The sequence below is a fragment of the Temnothorax longispinosus genome, chromosome 2 (assembly GCF_030848805.1).
Source record: "Temnothorax longispinosus isolate EJ_2023e chromosome 2, Tlon_JGU_v1, whole genome shotgun sequence".
Lineage (NCBI taxonomy): Eukaryota > Metazoa > Arthropoda > Insecta > Hymenoptera > Formicidae > Temnothorax > Temnothorax longispinosus.
The window spans coordinates 4,818,803-4,841,812 of record NC_092359.1 but is presented as its reverse complement, the minus strand read 5'-3'; the positions used below and the strand labels follow the sequence as shown (position 1 = coordinate 4,841,812).

The following is a 23,010-nucleotide window of genomic DNA, read 5'->3' as shown; positions in this document are numbered from 1 at the left end:
ATATCTTCGATCTGAGATTCCGAACAACAACGGTACCCACTTAATTATCGTAGGAACATAATCGTGGCCGTTTAATCAAACGTATATGTAATATCACCAACGGAGGAACCGGTACATCCTGCTAACAGTAACCCCCGGCGGAATGAAATACGATTAATCCCATGTATTCTATTTTACGCTCGTTGTATCGAATGCCGTCCCGATAGCGATAAACGAATGATATATCGTGCGGTAGATATCGATAAGGAATCTCTCTTAAAGCCCGACGAAGAAACAATGCTCCGGATCTAACTCTGACACCAAATGAAGGCGTGGTTGCTCGATGAACATCGATGAACTGCGTTAATGTAACATACATTTTGAGCCTAAGGCACGAAAAAGCAAACTGGGGTACCCTTTCTCACTTCCATTCTTATTCCTCTCGAGAGAGAAATCTAACGTGTCCGAGGCGCTTCGCGAATAAAGGGAGCGCAATTCCGCGCGAGATATGTTGCGTGCCCGCTATCTTTCCGTTCTGTTAATCGTTCGCCGATTTCCTTTCAGAGATGACGGGGATCATCCTCGAGCCTAATCGAACGCCGCACGGATGTACTGGTTAATGCTTGATTATTCCCGCGCCGGCTGTCGATGCATCTCTCTCTTCCTTCCTCCGTTGTTCGGGTTTTCGCTAAGAGCCGGTTCGTCCGCTATCCACCGCCGCCACCGCCGCCGCCGCGATATTATTGGTTGCCGTAGCCTAGCTACAATCTCAAGGAGCGGCGGAAATCGCCCGTTATGAGGAGCACCGGTGATTAATTATTATGCAAACTAGCGGTACCGACATTCCCCGTCCTTTGGCGTAGCCAGGCAGGAGATGCCGACGCCGCCGCCGTCGCGGCTGCTCGGTATTCTAACGCATCACGGCGAACTGCTCTCGCGAGCGCGAGCTTTCATCGCCTTGGTAGCCCAACGCTACCATCAATCCATCGTTGATGTTAGGCCTCTCTGTGGTTAGGCATCATTTCGCACCTATCAAATGAGAAGCTCTGCCGCGAGGTTCGGCCAACGCGATCGCGAATCACTCCAAATAGCGTGCGGCGTGGCAAAATGGTATGATAATTCTTTCGGGCAGAAAAAAAAACATTAAATATATGTAAATAGGGTTGTCGGTGGCACCGCTATCGATGGAATTCGCCATCGTCATTCTTCTAAATTAGGTGACGCGTACGGAGTATAAGATCGAATATGTACTCCGGAAGAGAGAATTTATTTTCATAAGCGCTCTATCATTTTACGATGGCTTATAAATACATTATGTTGTACGTAAAATAATTTTTTTCTGGATGTTATTTTGATCGTAACATTATACAACTTTGTGGAATGATAAACTTGTATGATTGTACGTACATCGAGTATGTGTACTATGTGTAGCCTTCGATGATTCTAGAATGTCGATTGGACGTTCCGAGGATGGTGGATTATCTTATAGCACTCTCGAGAGAGTATCTTAACGTCTTCTCGAATCTCAACCGAGTATAATGGGAGGACCCAGGCAGGAGAAGTACCGAGGAACATGAAGCGCGAATGACCGCGGGTAAGTAATCGCAAATATTTGCCGACACGCTCGCGCCGCAAGATCGAATGCGGAAATTGCCGGCCGCGTACGTAGATCCCTGATTTATGTGGCAAATAATTGCCAAATATAATGAGCCGACGTGACATAAACATGTCAGTTCCGTACAGTGTAATAATTATCAGCAGATGTCGATAACGTCGCGATGCGAAGCGTATACGGGCTTCATGGACCGCGTCCCATAATTCCTCGAGAAAACAGTAAAAGCGGCCCGCGAACCGGACGCGCCTATGATTATTACCGTGATAATTTTCCGGGCGAATAAATTCATGGGCTCCTGTCTTAGCTAATCCTATAGGTTATTTTGGCCTATCCGGTATATTCTTCGAGTACTTACAATGAATATTCTCGAGCACAGATCTGGAAATCTGGTTACATTTCGTATGAAACTTGCCGTCGTTGGTGCGGCAGGCTTTTAAGGTATATGCGAGCCTTTATCCTACTTATGCTACTTCTCTTAAACACAGCCTATCTCGACATGCTGGTTACGTCCAGCAGAAGCGCAGAATTTCATGCAAATGCGCCGCGGTGCATTGCGTGTAGATAGGGGTTCTGAAGTAATTACAATAATAATGGCAGTCATAACAGCGTGTCTCCCTGCGCGACGAGCGGACGAACGAGCGGTGAACGAGTTGCCGCGCGTGGGAGCAGGAGTTCTTTTCTTCGCCCTCGATGTGCCTGTGTACACATCGGGGAAACTCTCCAAGTTGGTGTTCATCGCGGGCGCGCAAGGCGTTCATCGCCTGTTTGCCTTGCCGTTTACACGGAATCCCTGAAACACAGCCGAGTTTGCTTTGGGCGCGGCGCGACGCGACGCGGCAGCGCGCGGAGCGTCGTTGTATCGTATGAACCGGAAAAGCGGAGTCCTTTAACAAGTCGGGGTGCCACGCCACTTAGCGGGCGAATCGACGTTGGGCAAACACCAATGTGCCATGGGAAAGTCTTTCGGACTTTCAGCCGCACAGTGGAAGTGTATTCAGCGCCGGCAAACGTCTTCCTCTTCCTTCCTTTCGCCTTTTCGATTGCAGACGCAGGAGGATTTGATAAAGCGCGCCTGCTCAGCGAGACGTTTTACGAGAACGTTATAATTACAGATTTGTCAAATACTATATTTCCACGATAAATGATTCGGAAAAATCCCACGGAGGGTGACCTCGGCGTGCAGATTTCCACGTAATGCCGAGGTGAAGGAACTATAATGACGGGACAGCGCAAGGGCAGGAGGCGCGTTTGAAGAAACGGTGATTCTATTCTCTGCCAGGAGGAGACATGCGCATCTGTGCCTGCCTGGGCTTTACCGAAGTAACACGCTCGATGGCCTTAGCGAGTCACGATAGTGATTTCTTATACGAGGTTTCCAGATCGACCGACACGACGTCCCGACTAGGAAACCAGTACAAGGAAATGCAGGACGATCGCTGAACGATTCTTAACTTCTAGGAAGCGCTCACGAGTGTGTGCGAAAGTCTGGAGTACATGTCGCGACTTTTATTTATTTTCCTAAAATGTGAATCTCTGGTCACATAACGGGAGATTAAATTACTCTTCAGGATATTATTTTATATCATTTCTTTCTTTCGATTCTCCTTTAAGAGATCAATCAAATTTATTTTACTGCGGTAAACGATAAACGAGATTTTATAATGATATTACCTTACAAAGACAGTATAAGAACAAATAACTCGAGCAAAGCTCGCGAGAGCAAACGAGCATTTTCTGCCGTTAAATAAAATCGAAAATAATTAAGAAAGCTTCACAAGAGACTCCTCGTGAATCAAGCTCTCGAGCGTATCAAAGATACAATCACGTATGCGGCCATTGCGGCCTCAGGTGTCGAAGGATCGATGAAGTAAAAGAGCGTGACGACCATGCTCGGCTCGTGCTCAAGGCGTACAACGGAACGTCATTGTGACCTATGCCCAGGTGCAGGGGATCACCTTCGCTTCTCTGTATAAATAAATAGTGCGCTAGAGAGGCTGCCAGTTCACCCGGCTACACGCCAGTAAAGATCACCTTCTAGTCCAGGGGGACAAGGCGCACACGGGAAATAATATAACGATGGCGAACCGGATGCGAGGCCACGCGGACCACGAGGAGCAGCCACCCAGCGCCAGTTGCCAGTGGAGTTGTCTTACCCGGTGTAGACGCGAGATATGATCTTCGCCGACTTCTGGCCGGTTGCGGGCCTATAGCTCCGAGGCGGGCTCGCGGGACGACAAATCCTGTCGACGAGGCTCGTACGTTGTCAAGCCTCGGAACGACGATAATCGCCGCCGGGGACACCCACGAAACGGCACGTCGTTAAGTTGCGGTGCGAAGTAGCGCGGACGCTACGTGACGGACTGGTTTTATCCCGATTAGTCCTTGTCCCACTGACGCTACCGTCTTAGCTTAATAACTACTCAATATGCTAATAACGAAGAAGATTAAATCCATATCTCGTAAAAATGATCAGAAGTATGCTTGATATCTATCGTTGCTGGAGATATATCCTGGATGATTTAACGATCATTGTGGGATTCATATCCTTATGACGATTGTCGATCTCAGAATACCGGACGGTCTAATGCTGCAACCTCGAGCAATCGCTAGGTACGTCCTCAATGATCCTCAATTATGACGAGGGATCATTGCTGTGATATGTACCTATGGTTACCTCGAGTGCGTGCCTGCAATTGAAAACGGACCGGTTACATTGATATTGTAGCAACGTTTGGATCAACCCGATGCGGTTCGGCATCTCGGAGTCGTGCTTTGCGTCGCCCTCCACGCGAAACCCGGAAGAGCCTCTCTCGCGAACCTCTCTACCTCAATATCCCTCTGGAAACCCCACCGAGTGCCAGCCGGCGTTGCGCGCACCGCGACCGCCAGCTGGACGCGGTCTACCGGGGAAAGGCTAGAAAATGTAGCGAAACGAAGCGAAATAGAACAAAACAAGTGAAAGAGAAAGAATGAGCGAACAGGCCGAGCGACGCGGCGCGCGGCGTAGCGCGGCAGAGGACAAGGAAACGAAGGGAAGAGCAAACGAGAGAAGAAGGTGAGCTGCTATTCTTCATACGTTCGAGATAGAACGATCGAGGAGGAGCTGCAGTCTGTTACTATCTTATTACAAGGCTCCGTAAATGGTCTTCATCAAGGTAAGATCGTGTTCCACTAGGCCGGCATTTCCTCCCGTTGCTCCCTCCCCTTTCCTCCCTGCCCTTCTCTTCCCTTGCCCCCTTTTCCTCGTCCTTTTTTTCTTCTTTCCTTTTTTTTTCCTTTCTGCTCTTCCTTCGTTGTCCGCCGCGCCGCGGCGGTGAAGGAGTCGGCGAAACCGTGGAGGCTCCACTCGCCAATGAGAGGCAGAATAAGAAGGTGAGATTCTTCGACGTTATTAATCTCGGAATGGCCGTCACGCGCAGCGACGGTCGTGGCTCCGTCGCGTATACCAGAATAGATAGATCGAGGGTACCAACGCCACGAGTTCCAGAGTTCGTTCTTCACGGTCGAGCGACTTTCGCCTGTATACTACACGCGGACGATTAACGATTGTGCTCGTTAAGCGACAGTTCCTCTTTCCACGGGAACGAGCAACCGCTCAAGAAAGTTAAAAGTGAGGGGTTGTCGCGAATCATCCCCTTCGTCAAGGACAAATGATACCAATAAGTTTCGTGCGGGAGAGCGTCGCAAGCAGTTTTCGTAAAATCATGAGGATGAGTCAATAGTGGCAATTAACAAAAAGAAGAAAATTACCCAAATTTGCAAATAATATTTTAAACAATCGGCTTTTCGACGAATTTAGAATCGCCTTTTCCTTGAAAAAAATATGTTTGTTTGGCACATTTCTTTAATTAAACTACGAATGAAATTCCTTTATCTATGTCTATGTTTCTAAAACTTAATTAAACAAATTTGATGATTTTCTCATTTTCAATCTATAAATGGCGAGTAGTTAGGGAAGAAAATAGAACGTGACTCGTTACATCATTTTCGATTAGCTCGCTCTCCGGGATATCTATCTCATTTGCCTCGCAAGAGATAATCGTGCGAATATTCTGACAACAATCGTAGGAAGTTGTAGGTAGGCGAGGACCACGAGCGTTTAGTAGTGACAGCGCTCTGCGGGGATTTCCCGTGCGTCACAGTCACGCTCTATTTTTTCGGCGGATAAATCTGTATATGTTTCTTTTTTTCTATTTTTCGCATTCCTTCAGGATATTCACGCGTATTGAACGTCGCGATAATATGATCGTGTCACATAGCGAATTAACCGGCTAATTACAAACCCCACGACGATAATCAAGAACAGAGTGAACAGTGAACAGCGAGAGCGCAGTGGCTGAACGCCTGGACGGATAATTTACCGTTACCATACAAGAAACCGATTACCAATGGAGATTAATTCTCGATATCGAGCAGACGTTAACCCACCTCTACTAAGTATAGTCGTGAGAGGGTAATCGTGCTCGATAAGAGCAGACACACCAACGGCAACCTGCTAACAGGCCGCTGATACCTGCGACGATCCACATAGTTAACATAGTATATCGGCCCATATCTCACGGTTATATGGTATTCGTTAGTATGCTCGGTAGCAGTATACCTGCACTGTCTATCCACGCTGTCGTCCCACTCATAAATTATCGCTACTAGGTCGACGCGGATGTTACGAATTATTTGGCGGATAAGTCATCGGCGAGTCGCGTGCACTCGTATTCGCGACCTGTTCCTGTCCCTGTTTGCATGCTGATTCACGAGGAGAAAGGACAGGCCGCGAAAGAAGGAACGGAGGAGGCGCGTGTCGCGAAGAAGAGAGACGCAGACAGGTCACCGACCAGTTGCCGGTGACAATTCCGACGGTCGACCGACGCACAGGCCGACAGGTACTCTTATATTATTAGCGGAACTAGGCCAACGGTGCAGGTTCGCTAAAAGAAGAAAAAATAAAACCCACAACGTAAATTGTGGGTTTACCTTTATTTTCGTTTATACCGAAATAAAAGTATTTCTCAAATATTTCGACCGCGTAACTGAGTGAATGTGCGTGACCTCCCAAGCGATATGACTTTTCATTTTTATATGACATTTATGTGACATTTATCTCCACGTATCTTGTGTTTATTTCTTTAAGAAATAATATTTTAGTAGTATTACAATATAATTGTACTCTACATAATCCTTTAGCATATTAGTTAATCAATGCACACATACATATTATATCTATGTATAATATATATGTCTCTTTAAATTATATGTTACAACAGATTTTCCAAATTATTATATAAATTATCTTTTTTAATAGCATATAAATAGCGTATTGCAGAATAATTTTATGTAACATAACCATTACAAAAAATAGAAGCTTATAACTTTTTAGTATACAATAATTTTTCTCGCATATTTTCTTCATACATTTTATTATAATACATTGTTGATTATAATTCGTATATTCCTTGGTCTAGCATTAATTACGTACTTACTTAACATTTTATCGTAATCACGAAAAAATCACGAAGCGTAAAAAATGATATTGAATGAACGGGGAAATCAAACCGCGCCTATATGCCGATTAGCGTCCTGAAAACCGTTCGTGAGATCGTGCATTATACGTGGGACGGGTTCCAAGGTGGCGTGGGGCGCGATTCGTGCGCGCATTGAAATTCTCTCCGATCTCGCCGAGACCGAGTAGCCGATTTTTATCGAGTACATGACTGGTTACCGGACAGAAGTCATAAACCGCATTCGATATCGAAGAACGGTCGAACACACGCGGAATAAAAAAGTACTCGACCGGACGCGCATTCGCGATATTTCGATCGGACGAGAGAGAAACCATTCGGACGTCAATGGGCGAAATAAAAAGGAAAAAAAAATACCGTTGATAAACGTCGAGAAGAATGGACAAGTGTTTCGCGTAATAATATTTAATGACGGCCGCGAGCGTACTAGAAGCAGTGTCGCGTCTGTGATACCGCGACAGCCGATAGAGCACGGCTCTCGTACGTGATGCTCAAAATTCTTGCGTGTCTGGAGCAGTGTCACACCTCGTTGTGCGGATAACAGAAACCCGATAATTTATCATCCATATTTCACGACTGAATGTCCAACTCGATTTATTGATCGAAGGTACACACACACATACCGAGTGCATTTTGCAATACCAAATTTCCAAATGGTATTTTCGCACGTTCCTATTTCGTCTCGTCTGCAGAGCTGCGGGTCAACGTCCCAGGACTTTGATCGATTTCCCAAAGTATCAACTAAATTCAGCAAAACCATCCGATTTCTACGGTATTGTCCTACGTGACCGAAGAATTGATGCGTGCGATTGAATCCGCGAGCTCATTTCACGCGCTATAGGAGCGAGCCTATAGATGTACTCGGTATTTTTATACACGTTGTTTGTAACGCGCTGTTCTTTTATAACTGGAGGCCGACGGCCGTCCAAGCGTCTCCCGTTGTTGTTATTTTTTTTTATCCGCAACACTGTTTATCGGGAAGATTATCGGCTCAATACACTCATACGATCGATCGCTTTGAGAGTCACGTGAAGCGTCCGTCATTCAAAGTCCGACGACGGCGACGATCCGACACGCGCCTCGTCCTTTTGAAACTTATTGTAGCGTGTGCTCATGACGAATACATTGCTTCGGCACACACCGTTCGCCTTTCTCATTTTTACCGTTTCGTGAATATGCGATTCGAGCTTTCGGTCAAGTGAGAATCTAAAGCGGGCCTGACGTAGACACGTACGACATTTCGCATAGAATTTAATGATACCATTATAAGACCTCGATATTTTAGGTGTGATATTCTGCGTGATTTTTTTTTTATTAATCCGATGGAAAAAATCGTGAACCGTTAATTCATTTCATAAACTTTAATTTTACAAATTATTATTTAGTTTGCAAGATGATTTTTTACGATTAAATATAATGTAAATAAAAAAACGAGGAAAATTTATTTAAAAGACAGACTTGTCGAGTGAAAAATTACACTTATCAGAATAAAATGTAAATAATCAAATGTTATGAAATAAAAAAAATGTATAAAAAAATATGAACCAGCAAAATCTTAGTCGAAGCATCGAGTATGTGGATAACAGTACTAAGGAAAGGAAATAGCGAATGTCCTATCGAGAAGTTGCGCGACTCAGCACTGCTGGCTTGTGGGCTGATCGCAAAATAATCATTCAGCGGCTTAAGGACGCTCTCACCGTCTATCTATGGACCAACAAACTTCGGATTCTCTCTCCGGTTATTGCCCTTCCTAAGATCGCGTGTCTGCCAAGACACGATTCTTATTTACACTCCATTAACACGTTTCATTTTCGTCGTTCTACGTAACAAGCGCGCGAACATTGTTGTAGACACAGGTTGATCTTCCTAATTAACGTTCAATAATGAGTACTTTGTAGCGTATTCCCGGTATTTCCCTTTATATATGGATTCTGCGGAATCCATTTTTCCTTACAAGCAAAATTTTCTCAGACGTTGAATCTTTTCACAACTTGGTAATTTTTAATTAATTCAGTTAAACAAATTAGTGACTGAATTTCAAATAAATATAGTGCCAAAGTAATGACTTGGTAGCGTACGTGGAAAAAGCTTTCCACGACATATAAATAATGCAATTTTCTAGTTAACGTTCAGTCATACATTAAGAAATAAAGAGCGAGAATAAAATCGTTGGAGAAACATTAGTTCTAACGTTCAAAGTTACGGTAGCGACGCAGATATTGTAAGCCTCCTAACTAGTACTGTGTATTAGAACGCAACATCTCGCACTTGGCTACGAGGATCGCAGCGTTATTATGGTCGATATGCAGAGAGTTAACTGTTCATCGCAGAAACCTCGCGTTTCCGTTGAAAGGCGATTTAATATATCACGCCCGTTGATCGTTACGCGATAGGCGAGCTATCGGACGCACGTCGACCGTGACGGATTTGCCGACCGTTCGTTTTTGCGTGGAGCAAGATTGCTTCGCGAACGACGAGATCGCGGCGCACCGTCCAGGAAAATAGCAACAATCGACCGCGAACGTAACAGCAACAGCGGTTGCACGTGCTCGAACGCGAGGCGCCGCGTCATGCAGCATTGCCGATGGTTGTCGTCGCCGTGATCGTCGTCGTCGTCGCCGTCATGGTTTCCGTGAGATTGAGAGGAGAATTCGATCCACCGCAGGAATGTCCCGTTTATTCACGCGTGTCTCTCTCCATCATCATCGGAAAGAACGCCGAAGCGGTCTACTCCGACGACGTACAAAGAGGGGGAGGAGGGGTCCCCGTAGATTCCTCTAGTTTGCATTTTTCGTCTCTGTTATCGTGTGCCGCTCTCTCGCACGCGGACCCATTATTCCGATCCCCATTTCTATGACTCATTATGTAGGACCGCGCGGCCTGTTTTAAAATTCTCCCCGAATAGTGTCGTTTAGAAAAATCGATATACTTTCGGCTGTTTGATTCCATATAGAGGCACAAACTGCGACGAGTTCGATCAGGGTTTCGAAAAAATTTCTAATTTTTCAGAATATTTACGTTATTATTCATAAGTTTGATCAGAAAACTTGCAATTGATCTCGCTCAAATAAATTTTGTACGAAATATAATTTGTTTCGATTGTATGGATTGTAATTTCGTTGTTCTCGTTGCACCGGGCCGTTTCGCGACTATCCCATGATCTTCCGGATATCGTCCCGGGTGCCCAAGATCCTGGTGTATTCTATGGATTTGAACGAAGGTTTCCTTGGTATTCACGTATTGATGTTTGGCTCAGTATTGAAACATTGTTTCGTAATTGTACGAAGCGTTCGTGCACGTCTGATTATCCTTCGCTGGTTGCAGCAGATCGACACGCATACCTATTGTACGCCGCCTTGAATTATTTAGGCGGTACGGACCGGCTCTTTTTGGTTTGACTCTCGGTCCATTTTCACGCGAAGTGAGAAAAGAAATTATTCCCGTGATATTTTCTTATTCATCTAAGAATCGATGTACAACAATCAATTGGTCGATCGTTTCTTGCTGATTATATATTAACGAAACAACCGTATTTATGTAAGTGAAATATTCAACAAAAATTGATTGTTACTTTATGATTCCACATGTACAGTAAAAACAACGAAAGTATTTTTCAAAAAGTAAAAAGGACGTTCTGTAAATATCTAAAAATTTGCTATCAAAAATTGTACAATCTTTCCTAATTCTCGTAACAAATTTTATGTGTTTTCTAAGACAAATCAATCGCGCATGATAAGCGAATTCTTATCACGGCAACACAAAGTGCAGAAAGATTTTCCGTGCAACAAAGTTATTTCACTATTACCCCTCTCGGAAACGGAACATCCGAATTTTCGTGCAAATTCTTAAATCTCTCCTCCTTTTATCTCGGAATCACTTGTGAATCGGGACATTCTCTTGGTGGTGCACATCATCACAGTCCGTAAAATCCACGGCGACGACAAACGTCGACGACGATCACAACGATCATGTCGTTATCGCGGCCTGTCACAGCCGCGTGCAACCGAATCACTGATCTTGATCACTTGGTGTCATTGAAGGAGGCGCGACCAAGCCGCTTCATCACTTATCCACCCTCGGCCGACCGGCCGTGGAGAAAACCGGCACTAAGTATACTCTTCATGATCACTTACCTATCCAGCACGGTCGTCGACGGCGGACGACCCTGACGGCTCGATGCGGCGACGTGATCCCCTCTCGATGTACGGTCGATTTAGTTAGTTATTTCGCACCGTGTCGGACGCGAATCTACCGGCAGATTTACAGTAAAACTAACGTGCTTGCTCCGAAGCCGCGATGCGACGATTGTCTTTTAAAGGGAACCCGGGCTCTTATCTCGCACACTCGACGAGCGTATGCGAGCGTAAGAATTTACTCTCTTTTCTCTCTCTCTCTCTCTTTCTCTCACCCCCCTTCTCTCTCTCTCTCTCGCTCTCTCGCTCTCTCTATCTTTCTCTCTCTCTCTCTCTCTCTCTCTCTCTTTCGCTCTCTTTAGCTGGTCCCTCAAAATCACCGCAACACCACACCGAACAGAAGTGAACTACTCGTGCGCCGCCGGTTCACGGTACCTTAAATACCTTGGCAGCCGCGCCGCCGCCACCGCCACCGCCACCGCCGCCGCCGCCGCCGCCACCGCAGCGCAGCGCAGCGCACCACCGCCACCACCGCCGTGCGCGTCGTGCGGCCCCCTACCTTAAACTCGCCCCACGCCGCGCGCGCGGATTGGCGGGGGAGCAGCGCGAGGAGATGTGTACCCGCAGGCTATACACCGGAGAGAGCATCCTCTCTTTTTCCTTCCATTCTCGCTCCCTCTCACGTACACACTTCCTCTCCTACTCTATTTCGTTTCCTCTCTCTCTCTCTTCCTCTCTCACGTTACCTCTTGCTCGCGCCAGCCTCTCCCTCCCCTCCTTCCAACTGTGCTTCTCATCTTTCTCTTTTTCGTCCTCCCTCTTTCCTTTTTTCTCAGCGTTCGACCACCAACGGCATGTTCGCAGGACTAACGCGTGTAACGTCCTGGGTATCGGCCGCGGGATGGAAGGGTATCCCTTTTGTCCGGTGCTTTCTCTTCAACGGCATCCTTGGCTTAGCTGTTCGACTCGCGAATGAATGCACGCGGATTGTCCTGGTATACGTATTAGGTGTCATCGGCGAATGGACCGTGAACCGAAGAGGAGCCGCACGACGAGGAACACCGGTCGGTCGCCGCGCCGCAGGAGCAACGATGCGCAAGCGCGAGTGCGCATAAACGCCAGAAACGGCGGATTACGCCCGTCGCGGATACGCGCATTCGCGCTACGCGCGTCGATGCGAGTGTACCTGTTGTGCGACCTCTCGCTCGTGACGCTCGTTTTTCGAGTTTTCGGAAGTTGAGATGCCAGCGCGAGAGGAAAAATGATCAGAAAGAAATTAAAATTTGAAGTATCAACTAATTTGTGGAATTTATTAAGGTTTTCTCCAAAATAAATTCGAGCATTTAGTTACATATTTGAATTGATTATATTTAATTTTCTTTCACTACCGTGACTCGACTATATATTATCGAAAAGCAGAATAAAATTACGTTAAAGTTTATCCGGGAATTTGACGTAAACGTTGGTCAATGCCATCAGAAATTCAATCCGCTGACTCACTATCAATACTTTACATCGATGAGCACACGCGACGGTAAACTCGCAGCTGGGCCAAAAATCTCTTCTCCGTTCGTTCCGAGAAAAAAATCTTACGGTGAAATCTTCACCGAATCTCTACCTCCTCCATTCATTCCCGTCGTGAGAGAAGACGCGCTTCTTTTTATCGATTTTTACATTGGATACCTCGTGTGTATCACGGAGAAGTAACGTTATTTCCCGTGAATCGTTCCCCCGGCTCTTCTCTTTCCGTACGGTCATTAATCGACCACATAAAGGTTGATAAAATACACAGAATCCCAGCCACGTTCTGCGAAAGGATGATTTTAAAGATGATCTCATCAAGAATGTAATTAGAAGGAACGTATATGTAAAGCAATTTATTACGCGCGTTTATCTAATTGCAAATCGATAGTCCATTTATCAGATTTATATAGATTATAAGACTGATACGCGTGCGTAATTACTATGCAAAGTTATCCTAACGGCGCAAGATACCATCGCGTTTTATTTTCCTTTTCGAACGAAACCTCGAAAAATTATTCGATATTTGACACAGCGTCCTTCAGTATAATTTCGTACGTAATTTATCCGATTATGTATATCTTCCGTCCTTGTAAGATATTTGCATCACATTCCCCTTCGAAAACATACAAAAATTCTCTCAACGACCGGGCGATCGTTAATTGTCGGTGCTCGCCGATAAACCTTGGCGATGTCCAGGAAGTTAACCGACATTGTCCCTCCTCTCCAGCCGCTATTCGTACGTACGTTCGTACACAGTGCATCGTCCATATTTACGACGGAGAGGAGTTCATCGGGTAGACGAGTGCAGCCGTAAAGCATCGGAGCCAGCGGAGCCCTGCGCGATGTACCTCGCGAGAGATATCTGAGATGATGTATCCACCTCGACTCACCTTGGTTCACCTTGGCTCATCGAACGCCAAGGGAGGGGAATTCGGTTCAGCGAACCGTGCGCACGACGAAACTGGTACTCGCTAACCATCCGGGGATCTTTCTCTTCCAAGATCGGTGCCATTGACACTGACATAATAACTCACCGCGACCGCGTTTGTCGGAGTCACGACGTACGAATGAAATTGCCGCCGATGGCATAATGCTTCTTGCATAAGCGCCGGTGAGAGCGAAGATCGAGCAGTGTACCACCAGGAAGAGAGAAAGTGAGATAGAGAAAAAGAGAGAGAGAGAGAGAGAGAGAGAGAGAGCGGACGGGCGCAGAGCAGGGTGACGAGAGGGGAGAAAGTGAAATGAGAAAGAGAGAAAGACACTGTCGAGCACAGACAGTGAACTTGACCTGGATCTCGGTCAGGGAGAAAGAATGATCGTGGGCTTCTGTAGAAAGGAGAAAGGAGGCAAAGAAAGAGCGAGACCGAGGAAATTACTTTCGATTTCGAGCTCTCGAAGATCGGTTACACTTTCTCCCTCGTCCACCGCCGCGCGGTGAAATTGTTCCCTTCCTCTCCCTGACCTTTTTGATACGCTCGCGACATGTCAGACAATCGTTGCGTCTTACCTCCATATTGTGATGGAGCTATGATGATCAGAATCTTGGAGAGATTCGCGATTGATGAAAATGGGCAAAACTTTTATTGACATCCCCTTTTTACCATTTCTCTATAATAATATACATATATCAATGGTCACAATAATTTTAAAATTTTCACATGACGTAACGTTGACTCGTTCGCAGAAAGCGTCGACGGCTTAGAACAATACGGATGCAGGTATCACGGTTGTGGTGCGCTTCATACAAAATTATCGATGGGGACCGTAAAATTCAAGTTCGATCGAGTCGTTTATACGTAAATGTGAAATGAATTTGTCGTGGGCATCACATTGACGGTAATTTTATTGACTTTATTGCCATCCAAATTACGACAAGACACAAACCGCTATCTCACATAGAAATTATCTAATTAGACCGAAAAGGATGTCGCTTTTGTCATCGCGTCGCTAACACATCACACATTTTGACACAATGCGTAGACTGCACTTAGCATAAAGTTGAAAATTCAGGCTGATGCAACATAATACTATGCAACGGTACACGATAACCATAAGTGTATTCGACATTGAAACAAAAGTATCTTGAAATCCACCAGTAACTTTACAACATTCTAAATTTAATTCTACAGCAAAGATTATAATGAAAAAATATTTATATTTCTTTTTGTAATATAATAAAACTTTCAATCTGTTAAACCGTTTTCTTTCTAAAGCTATCTAGTTCTGTCTAATTCTACTAAAGAAAAATAATCTTTTTTTATTTCCAAAGCAAAAGAATACTTGTGTGTGTGAAACATATTAAAGATTGACAGTTCGAGAAATAAGTAACTTCTCTTCTCGATTGGATTATGCACCTTATCTCAGTATTCCACAGAGAGAAACCAGTCGCTCGCCGAGACGCGTCCCTCGATATTACTCGGAGCGGACAACAAGTCGACGAACGGCCTTGCGACATTTGCCGTGCGGCGAACTTGGCGACTCCGTTCGTCGGACGTTATGTATCGACACCGCGATTCACCGGCGAGTTGTCGGCGCAATCCCGTTCCCGATGGAATTACAGAGCGGCTCTCACGGACGGATAGGTCAGATATTACAACCGCGCGTAGTCAGCGCGAGTCCTCGACTTGTGCCGACCGCGCGCACTCCCTTTCTTCTCCTTGTCCTGGCCAGGGTTCTAAAGGAGTCTCTTCCTGGCGCGGCGAGAGACACCGTTGTTGTCGGCGCGGCAAATCTGCGTTGCTATCTGCGATTTAACTGCGACGCCCGTCTCGTAAATAAACGTGCGGCCGGTACCGCACATCGTCGCTTCGGCAAATGGAGATATTATGCGGACCTCCTGGCCGACTCGATACTAGAGCGAGAAAAAGGATCTTGGGGGGGGAGGAGGGAGAACGGGACGATCGGGCGCGGTTTTCCGGTAAAGTCGTCGCCGTCGCGTGTAAACCCGGCGATATATTTGCCGGACTCTTTACGGGAGCGTACGTGTGCAGGCGGAAGCGCGAACATCGGTGTGCACACGTGCGCGTGCGACGGGGATGTCACCGGCTGGCTTCGCGAGCAGTATCCCTCGATAGACCGTAAACATCGGAATTTATGTATAAGCGCACCGTAAAATTTTTTCACGCCCTGCAACGTATGCGCTCGAGCGAGATCCCGAGGTGGACGGTGACTCCGATACCGCTTTGCGATTCACCCCATTTGAAACGCGTAATAAGCGATCAGTTGAGATCAACGTCGATTGAAAGCGTCACAAAATGACACGAGCTGCTATTTCGGGTAATACATATGGTTTCTTACGTCTTTGTTCTGTATTCAAATCTTTACTTTATATTTAAATTTTAATTTTTTATACTTATAATTATACTGATAATTTAATTTTAATTTTAATTTTAATTTCAATTTTAATTTTAATTTTTTATACTTGTAATTATACTGATAGTTTAAAGAAAACGTTGGATTATACAAGCATTTGTTTTATTAAATTAAGATATCATTTAAGATTGACAAGTTGAAAAGAATAAAAGAATTTTAAATAGACGATTTCAGACGATTTCTTTAAATCTTTGAGAAGAAAGATAAAACTGTACCATAGTTTATCGATATTTATTTTATGCTGCTTAAAACGTTCATACATGCACGTACACATTAGATTTACATTACAATTACACGTATCCATATTTCGCGATTGCGTCAGGTTTCCGAGATGCACGTAGAATATGACGGAAGACTCCTCTTCCTGGACCCGTTTCGCCGTCGACATCACGACGCAGAGCACGCTGCCAACGTTGAAATAACGCGAAAAACGGTCATGCGTCCCCGCAGCGCACGTGCTATCGCGAATACGTATTTCAGATTCTGAGTAAGAATAAACGTCTCGCGTTCGCGACGTCTGCATTATCATCGATTTCGTGGCTCGCTTTACAATTTTTCACTCTGTGTCTGGCAAACGTGACCTGGCCCGATGCTATTTCCGCAATGTTGCAGATCCGCATATCACTGTCAATTATAGGTAGGAGGTAAAAATAAATTTCAATACACGGAGTGCATTTTGCGGAATCATGTCAAACTTATCCGATACTTAGGCGAGGGAGACCGTATGGATTTCTCAAATATTGCATTGATGGCGAGTGCACGACGGAAATGTCACTCCGAATCGTTCCGCCTTGTGGGCATTGTTCACTACATATTACATTCACTTTGCGGGAAATGTAGATAAGGAGTTTGTGATATTATCGTAGAAATTATTCGCGTGATGTCGGATACCGACATAACAAACTCGCAACGTAAATCTATAAGCTGTAAACGTAAAATGAGAAAGTCTCGATTACAGTTCTTTTGTAATCATCGCTAAAGTTTTCCTTTCTCATGTTATTAAAGCGGAATTATTTGATGGGCTCGTATTAACGGATGCTTTATTGCACGGTGTACGAGAGTATCATGATCTTGCAGGGCGCATTTCCACGAAAGAGGGTAAATTCTGCGAGATAGTTCTCGCAGGGGATGTAGGAAATCAATAGCGTTGCTAGGGCTGGTCGGAGAGCATGGGACGATGATGCTTTTAAAGCATCCAGGGAGCTCCGACGGCGCGGAGAGAGTACACCCACAATGCACACGCTCTTGCAAATTATTCCTCTCTCAAATCTTCTTTTCAGCGAATAAATTTTTTTCACGGGGAAGACAATGATAATGGAGTTGAAGTTTATCGAATCTTCCCCCGCGTTGTAATACGTCCGGCGTCTGTTCGACGCTGCTTCTCGCAAATGGACCAATAAATATTAATGCCGGCTACGTAAAGGGAGAAAGTACTTTGCTAATAACCGAATATTCAATTTAGAAAAAAATTGACCGAGACTTGGTCTTTGATTTTAGATAGCTAAATTAAAAGCGTTACGATATTATACCAAAAGCGATCTTTTATTTATTTATTTGTTTATTAAAATACGATTATCTATGCAGGAAACTATTAGAACTATTAAATTGAAGAATCTATGTTAATGTTATGATAAATATACGACTAAACAATATGATCTCGGATTTCTATGACAAACAGTTTCTATGAATTTTTTATAAATTTTTATTCAATATTTTCTATATGATTTTATTAGCTTTATTAATAACAAAAACTTAATCTCCTTTGTTGTCTCCCTAACTGGTTCCATTATTTCAGATATTCCATTTCTCGTGTGTCACCGGTTGAAACACCGCGGTCACGATATGAAAAATGACTTTAATCTCAAACTGAGCTACAGATTTAGGGGTGACTCGCGTCATATGTGAGAGGGTAGATGACAGGAAGCGGAAGCCAGATCGTCGAATATCCATTTACGATTTTTCTCTTTTTTTGTTATTTTCATAATATTTCTATCATGTTATCCTTTTCTCTCGCTTTCTCTCTTTCTCTTTCTCTTTCCCTATAGCTTATCAAGCAATCATAAAAACCATTTAGCGAAATATTTCAAAGATTCATATACAATCACAGGCTTGCAAAACAATTTAATGGCACGTCAGAAAATGTTTGCGCGTTGAATCAAATATCAATTACTGGTGATTGGATTCTTGTGAGGGACGGCATAATCCGAGGCTTTCCCGAACGGTTCCTGTTTAGCTCGCAGCTGTCTCATCGGGTCTCATTGATTTCGACTGATACTGGCAGGTTGGATTACAATGGGAGACATCGGGCACACATGCGTGGGCGCATATGCGCTCTCAGAGAAGAATGACATCACATTGCATTCGAAATCCGGCACAAGAGAGTAAATCCTCGCTATGTCGGGCGTATGGAGAGAAAGCGAAAGAGAGAGAGAAAGAGAGAGAGAGAGAGAGAGGCAGGAAGGCGGAAGGTTTTCGTGAATGTATGACGAAACGATTCGAGATGGCATCCTCTCTGATGCGTATATTTTCGAATCCATCGCACCTGCTTGTGACATCGGATTTTGGAGTAAATACTAGATGAGATGCACTGAAACGCGACCTGCACGTCATTTCTCCATGTTTGACGCGCTCCAGTTTCGTCAAGTATGTACATTTCCCGTCGGAAATGAAAAATACAAAAATTTACCTTTCAATGCGTCTACTGCCACGCGACCCTGAACTCAAGTCATAAATTATGGCGAATGATCGTCATAGTTATATCCCGAATAGAGCACGTTCGAAATTAGGTGTATTTACTCGGGCCTCGAGCTCAAGTCTAGGTACTCGACCGAGTGTAACTATTTCATTTCGACGTTTATGAGGGAATTATGCTCGGTAACGCTCGGCTCTTAGTAATTTCGTACTATTTTACTATACTACCATAAAGTGAAGTTCTATGAGACTCTAACAGTAACATAGCGATTGGTCGCTGAACATCTCCTGATTTATCGCCACCATGGCGGTCACCTTGTCCCGGTCGACGTGCGTTATTAATTTCCTATGTAGGGCCAAGTCGATAGCATGATACAGCGTTGTAGCCGAAGATCCGGAAATTAATCCATAAATTATCTCCCGCGAATCGCCGACAAACATATCAGCAGGCCTCGCAAAATTCAAATCAATAACCATTTTCCGCGTCACTCTTCGTCATTCCTGAGTTCCGTCAATTCTTCACTGAAGCATCATTCAAATATTGATAATGGACGAAGAACGTCAAGTCCAATCGCCGGTGGATACGAACCTTCCGCCGCTCGCTCTCTCTCTCCTTTTCGCCCGCGGGGAAATTGATTCTCCTTTCAGAGGGTGATTCTGTTTACAAGAGCCGAGGGGGAGGGAAACGACATTGGGGCGCGGGCGGTTTGATTACTACGTTCGTTCGAGTGAGACAGAACGAATGGGGAAGACAGACAGACCCTTTGACGCGAAGTGGATACTCGAGAAGGTCTTCATGCGTCGTGGTGGCTGCGTTTGCTCACGTGCCGTGCGCATCTCGTTTTTCCAATTCCTTCGCCCCCTCCGGGCACACAATGCGCAGGTTGCCGTTTGATTCCGACGCGTACCGCCCTACTCCGGCGGCTACCCCTCCGAGTCTTTGTGCATATCAGGCAGTAACAAAGCGGAGTCTGCTTTTCCGCCCTTTCGATTTCGACGTTTAACATCCGAAAGGAACTTCGCGTGATGCAAGCATTGTATCCTTAACATCCTTGCCTTCCGTCTTTTAAGAAAACTGTTAACACGCTAATCGTTTCCAAAAATCTGATAAAGATAACAATTTGGCAGAAGAACAGAAAAAGCAATCGTAAAGTATTAATTTAAATTAATTTAAATAAAATAAATTTAACGTTAAGAATTAATTACGTAAATCTAAAAATCTTGTTACAATTCTATCGTTTCTTCGAGTCATATTGAAACATGATTTACTTCAGAAGCACAATATATTTCATTGCAACATCGTCGACGATTGGATCTTTTTTTTTACGCATTCCTGCGCGATACCGTACGTCGTCGAAATTTCTTCACCCGGGCGGGTCTAGATGACAGTCGAATCGAAGCTCACGTAAAAAAAGTGTCACAAAAAAAGGGACGGGCGCACGTTCCGATGGTACCGTTGCTCTGACAAAACTGTATCACGACGGGTCTTATACGACGACAGTGAGATTTACGTTCGAGTATCCGCCGACAGGTGATTACCTCCACGAAATTAGTTTCCGCGAGCGAGTGCCGCTCGCTTTTTTTTTAGTCTGTTGACCGTTTCTTTTTACTCTGTAAGATTAAAGGCGTATCACGTCGCGTTTCGGGACGAGGGACAGCGGCGAATGGGAGAGCCAGGTGTACCGTTCGATTATGAATAGATCCGCCTATGCGCCGATTCATGTCAGCGATATTGCTCAGTCATAAAACATATCAGTGGAAACAAGCGATCATGATGATGATTATATCGATGTCGAATGTGTAGTCAATATTCTTTATGTTATTAGCACGTTATTATGCATAACAAAGAGATCGATATTTCGATAGTACGAAAAGCTGATATCTCTTTCAAAATCTGCGTATCGGTAATTTGTTTTTAAAAGGAGATTGCTGGATACAATATATCATTCATAATACGTTACATATTGAACGACATAGAATAATACATGTAAATTCCGAAGCAGCCAAGTGCGAGAGCTGCAATTTTACAATAGGCTCATCTGCAAGGTTACTAACCGTTAAACTGGCTTGTTTCACCTGACAATTACGCGGTGCAATGTAATTTGACGTTATTATGCACGCGTAGTTGAATACGAATAAACGTGAAGAAATGAAAATTCAGTATTTCTCTCTCTCTCTCTCTCTCTCTCTCGTTCTTTCTCGATCATTACTATTTCTAAAAAAAAAAAAAAAACGAAAGACGAGAAAGCACCTGAGGCACTGAACGTCTTAATTCGATCAAATCGTTGTCACTGATTAAACGCTTGCGCGCGCGCGCGCGCACTTGTAAGGACTTCATGAGCAATTAAATCTCGTTTAGCGCGGCGCGGGATAGTACTTCCTGTTTGAAGCGTTTCTTACATTTCTCGCTCGCACCTTCCGCGTCGGTGATGTTCCCCTTTTTACGCCTCCATGACTAGTCTCGTGACTAATCCGAGAGTTCGGCTAATGCCGTCGCCGCGAATTAAATGCAGAAATGCATCAGACTTGTATTTCCGCGGCGCGGTGCAGGTCGCGAACAAATTCCTTCCGCGCTAACGATTAACCGCATTAACCGGTGCATTCAAGTGCGACGGTAGTCTTATTGTATGTAGTGCCGTATGCACGTTCGCGAAATTCGCACGATTCATGCGACTGCAGGAATTTACTATCGGGTTAATGCCGGCAAATTACATGCGCGCACGAATAATCATCGAGATCTTCCCGCGACGTCTCTCGACGCGCCGTCGACTCCTATGGGATTCCATAAAATCGAGTAAGAGCCGTGGCGGCTGCATTTTTTTCGCGAAACAATCGCGAACGCATCCGCTCGCTCGCGCTTATGCGCGCACATTTGCATTTTTATGATTTCACAGAAGAAACGTGGGCAATTGTAACAAACGGGAGAACGAATCTACTCTTACTCGCTTTAAAAATGCAATTTTGTATACGCATGCTTTGCGCACTCGTTCTCATTCATGAATTATTTCACGGCTTTCGCTCATACAACTATTTATGCGATAGTAACGAACCATCAGTGATTCAGATTATTTTTGACTGTGACAGAAAGCGATATAGCCCAATCATATTCCTAAAACAGGAAGGTGAGCTCACTCCAAAATTAAGCGAATCACAAAGATGTCACGTCATTCTCGATTCCTTCTTCCCATTGCCCATTGCGGTTCGCCGTCGGTTCTTCCGCCGGTCTTCCCGCCGCGTACTCTGATAAATGAGAAATTCCCAGCGTTGATTTTCCTTCGCCGTATCGATCAAAGCAAGGAGTTCACGGACCCCGCCGCGCGCACACAGCACAGCCGTAACATCATTACGAGAAACACGATACCAGCACGAGAAAATTACGGGAGAATTTTTCTAGGGTGCACCAGCACGAAACCCGTACGTGCGAATGCTGCTGGTCCGTGTGCGCGCCCGCGATGTTGTTTACCTGTAAATTTCCTACATACGCGCGTCCGTATACAGGTGCGTGCGTGATATATACGTGGGTGGGTGTATGCACACGCGGTCACGTTTGAAACGCTTCGAGAGGAAATCGTAGATACGAATCTGCGCCGCATCGCGGTATACGAAGGCGAAGGGAACAGAAGTGAATTCGCTTCCTCCTGCTTCTAACGCTAATGTCAGCTTTCAGTTCCGATCTTGATCCGGAAACCCAACGAAAACTTAGCGAGAGAATCCCTGGAAAAAGAGTATATTATACATATTCAGGAAGTACAAACACGAGTTTAAATGTATAACGTGAGAATACAGAAAAATATTTTTCTCCAGTAATTAACATTAGATTATTATGAGTAAAATAGCATGTGTATAAAAAAAAATTATATGAAAAATAGTCCAACATTTTTATGAATATTTTAGATGTTAAAAAAACCTAGTCACAGTCGTATACGAGTATTAATCTTTTATAAATGATTTAATTTATTGTATTATTTAATCTGCTTGCGCGATGTTTTTTTTTTTATCGCGAAATGGAATATCGGTTCAATAAAAGCGGTATAACGGTAGTTATACGGTTTTGTAGATTTCTTTTATATCTCGGTCATCATTGCTGATAATCTCTCCTAATATGACAATGGAACGAACTCCATGCGTGAATTAAGTCATTATCCTCTGTGCTCCATGGGGTTTCTATAGATTCTTGATC

The 23,010-nt window shown here is 44.6% G+C and overlaps 1 protein-coding gene across 2 annotated transcripts in view; it reads right to left on the bottom strand.

The window, feature by feature from the left end:
- The window catches only part of LOC139807928 (uncharacterized), an 89,405-nt gene that overhangs the window by 29,189 nt on the left and 37,206 nt on the right, over nt 1-23,010 (bottom strand). The window contains exon 1 of one of the 2 annotated variants that reach the window (XM_071769437.1): nt 11,244-11,615. The exons of the other annotated variant lie outside the window; for it this stretch is intronic. The gene's annotated coding sequence lies outside the window, so the exon portion shown is untranslated. Of the gene's footprint in view, nt 1-11,243; nt 11,616-23,010 lie in introns of those variants that run through there. 2 annotated transcript variants of the gene reach the window in all.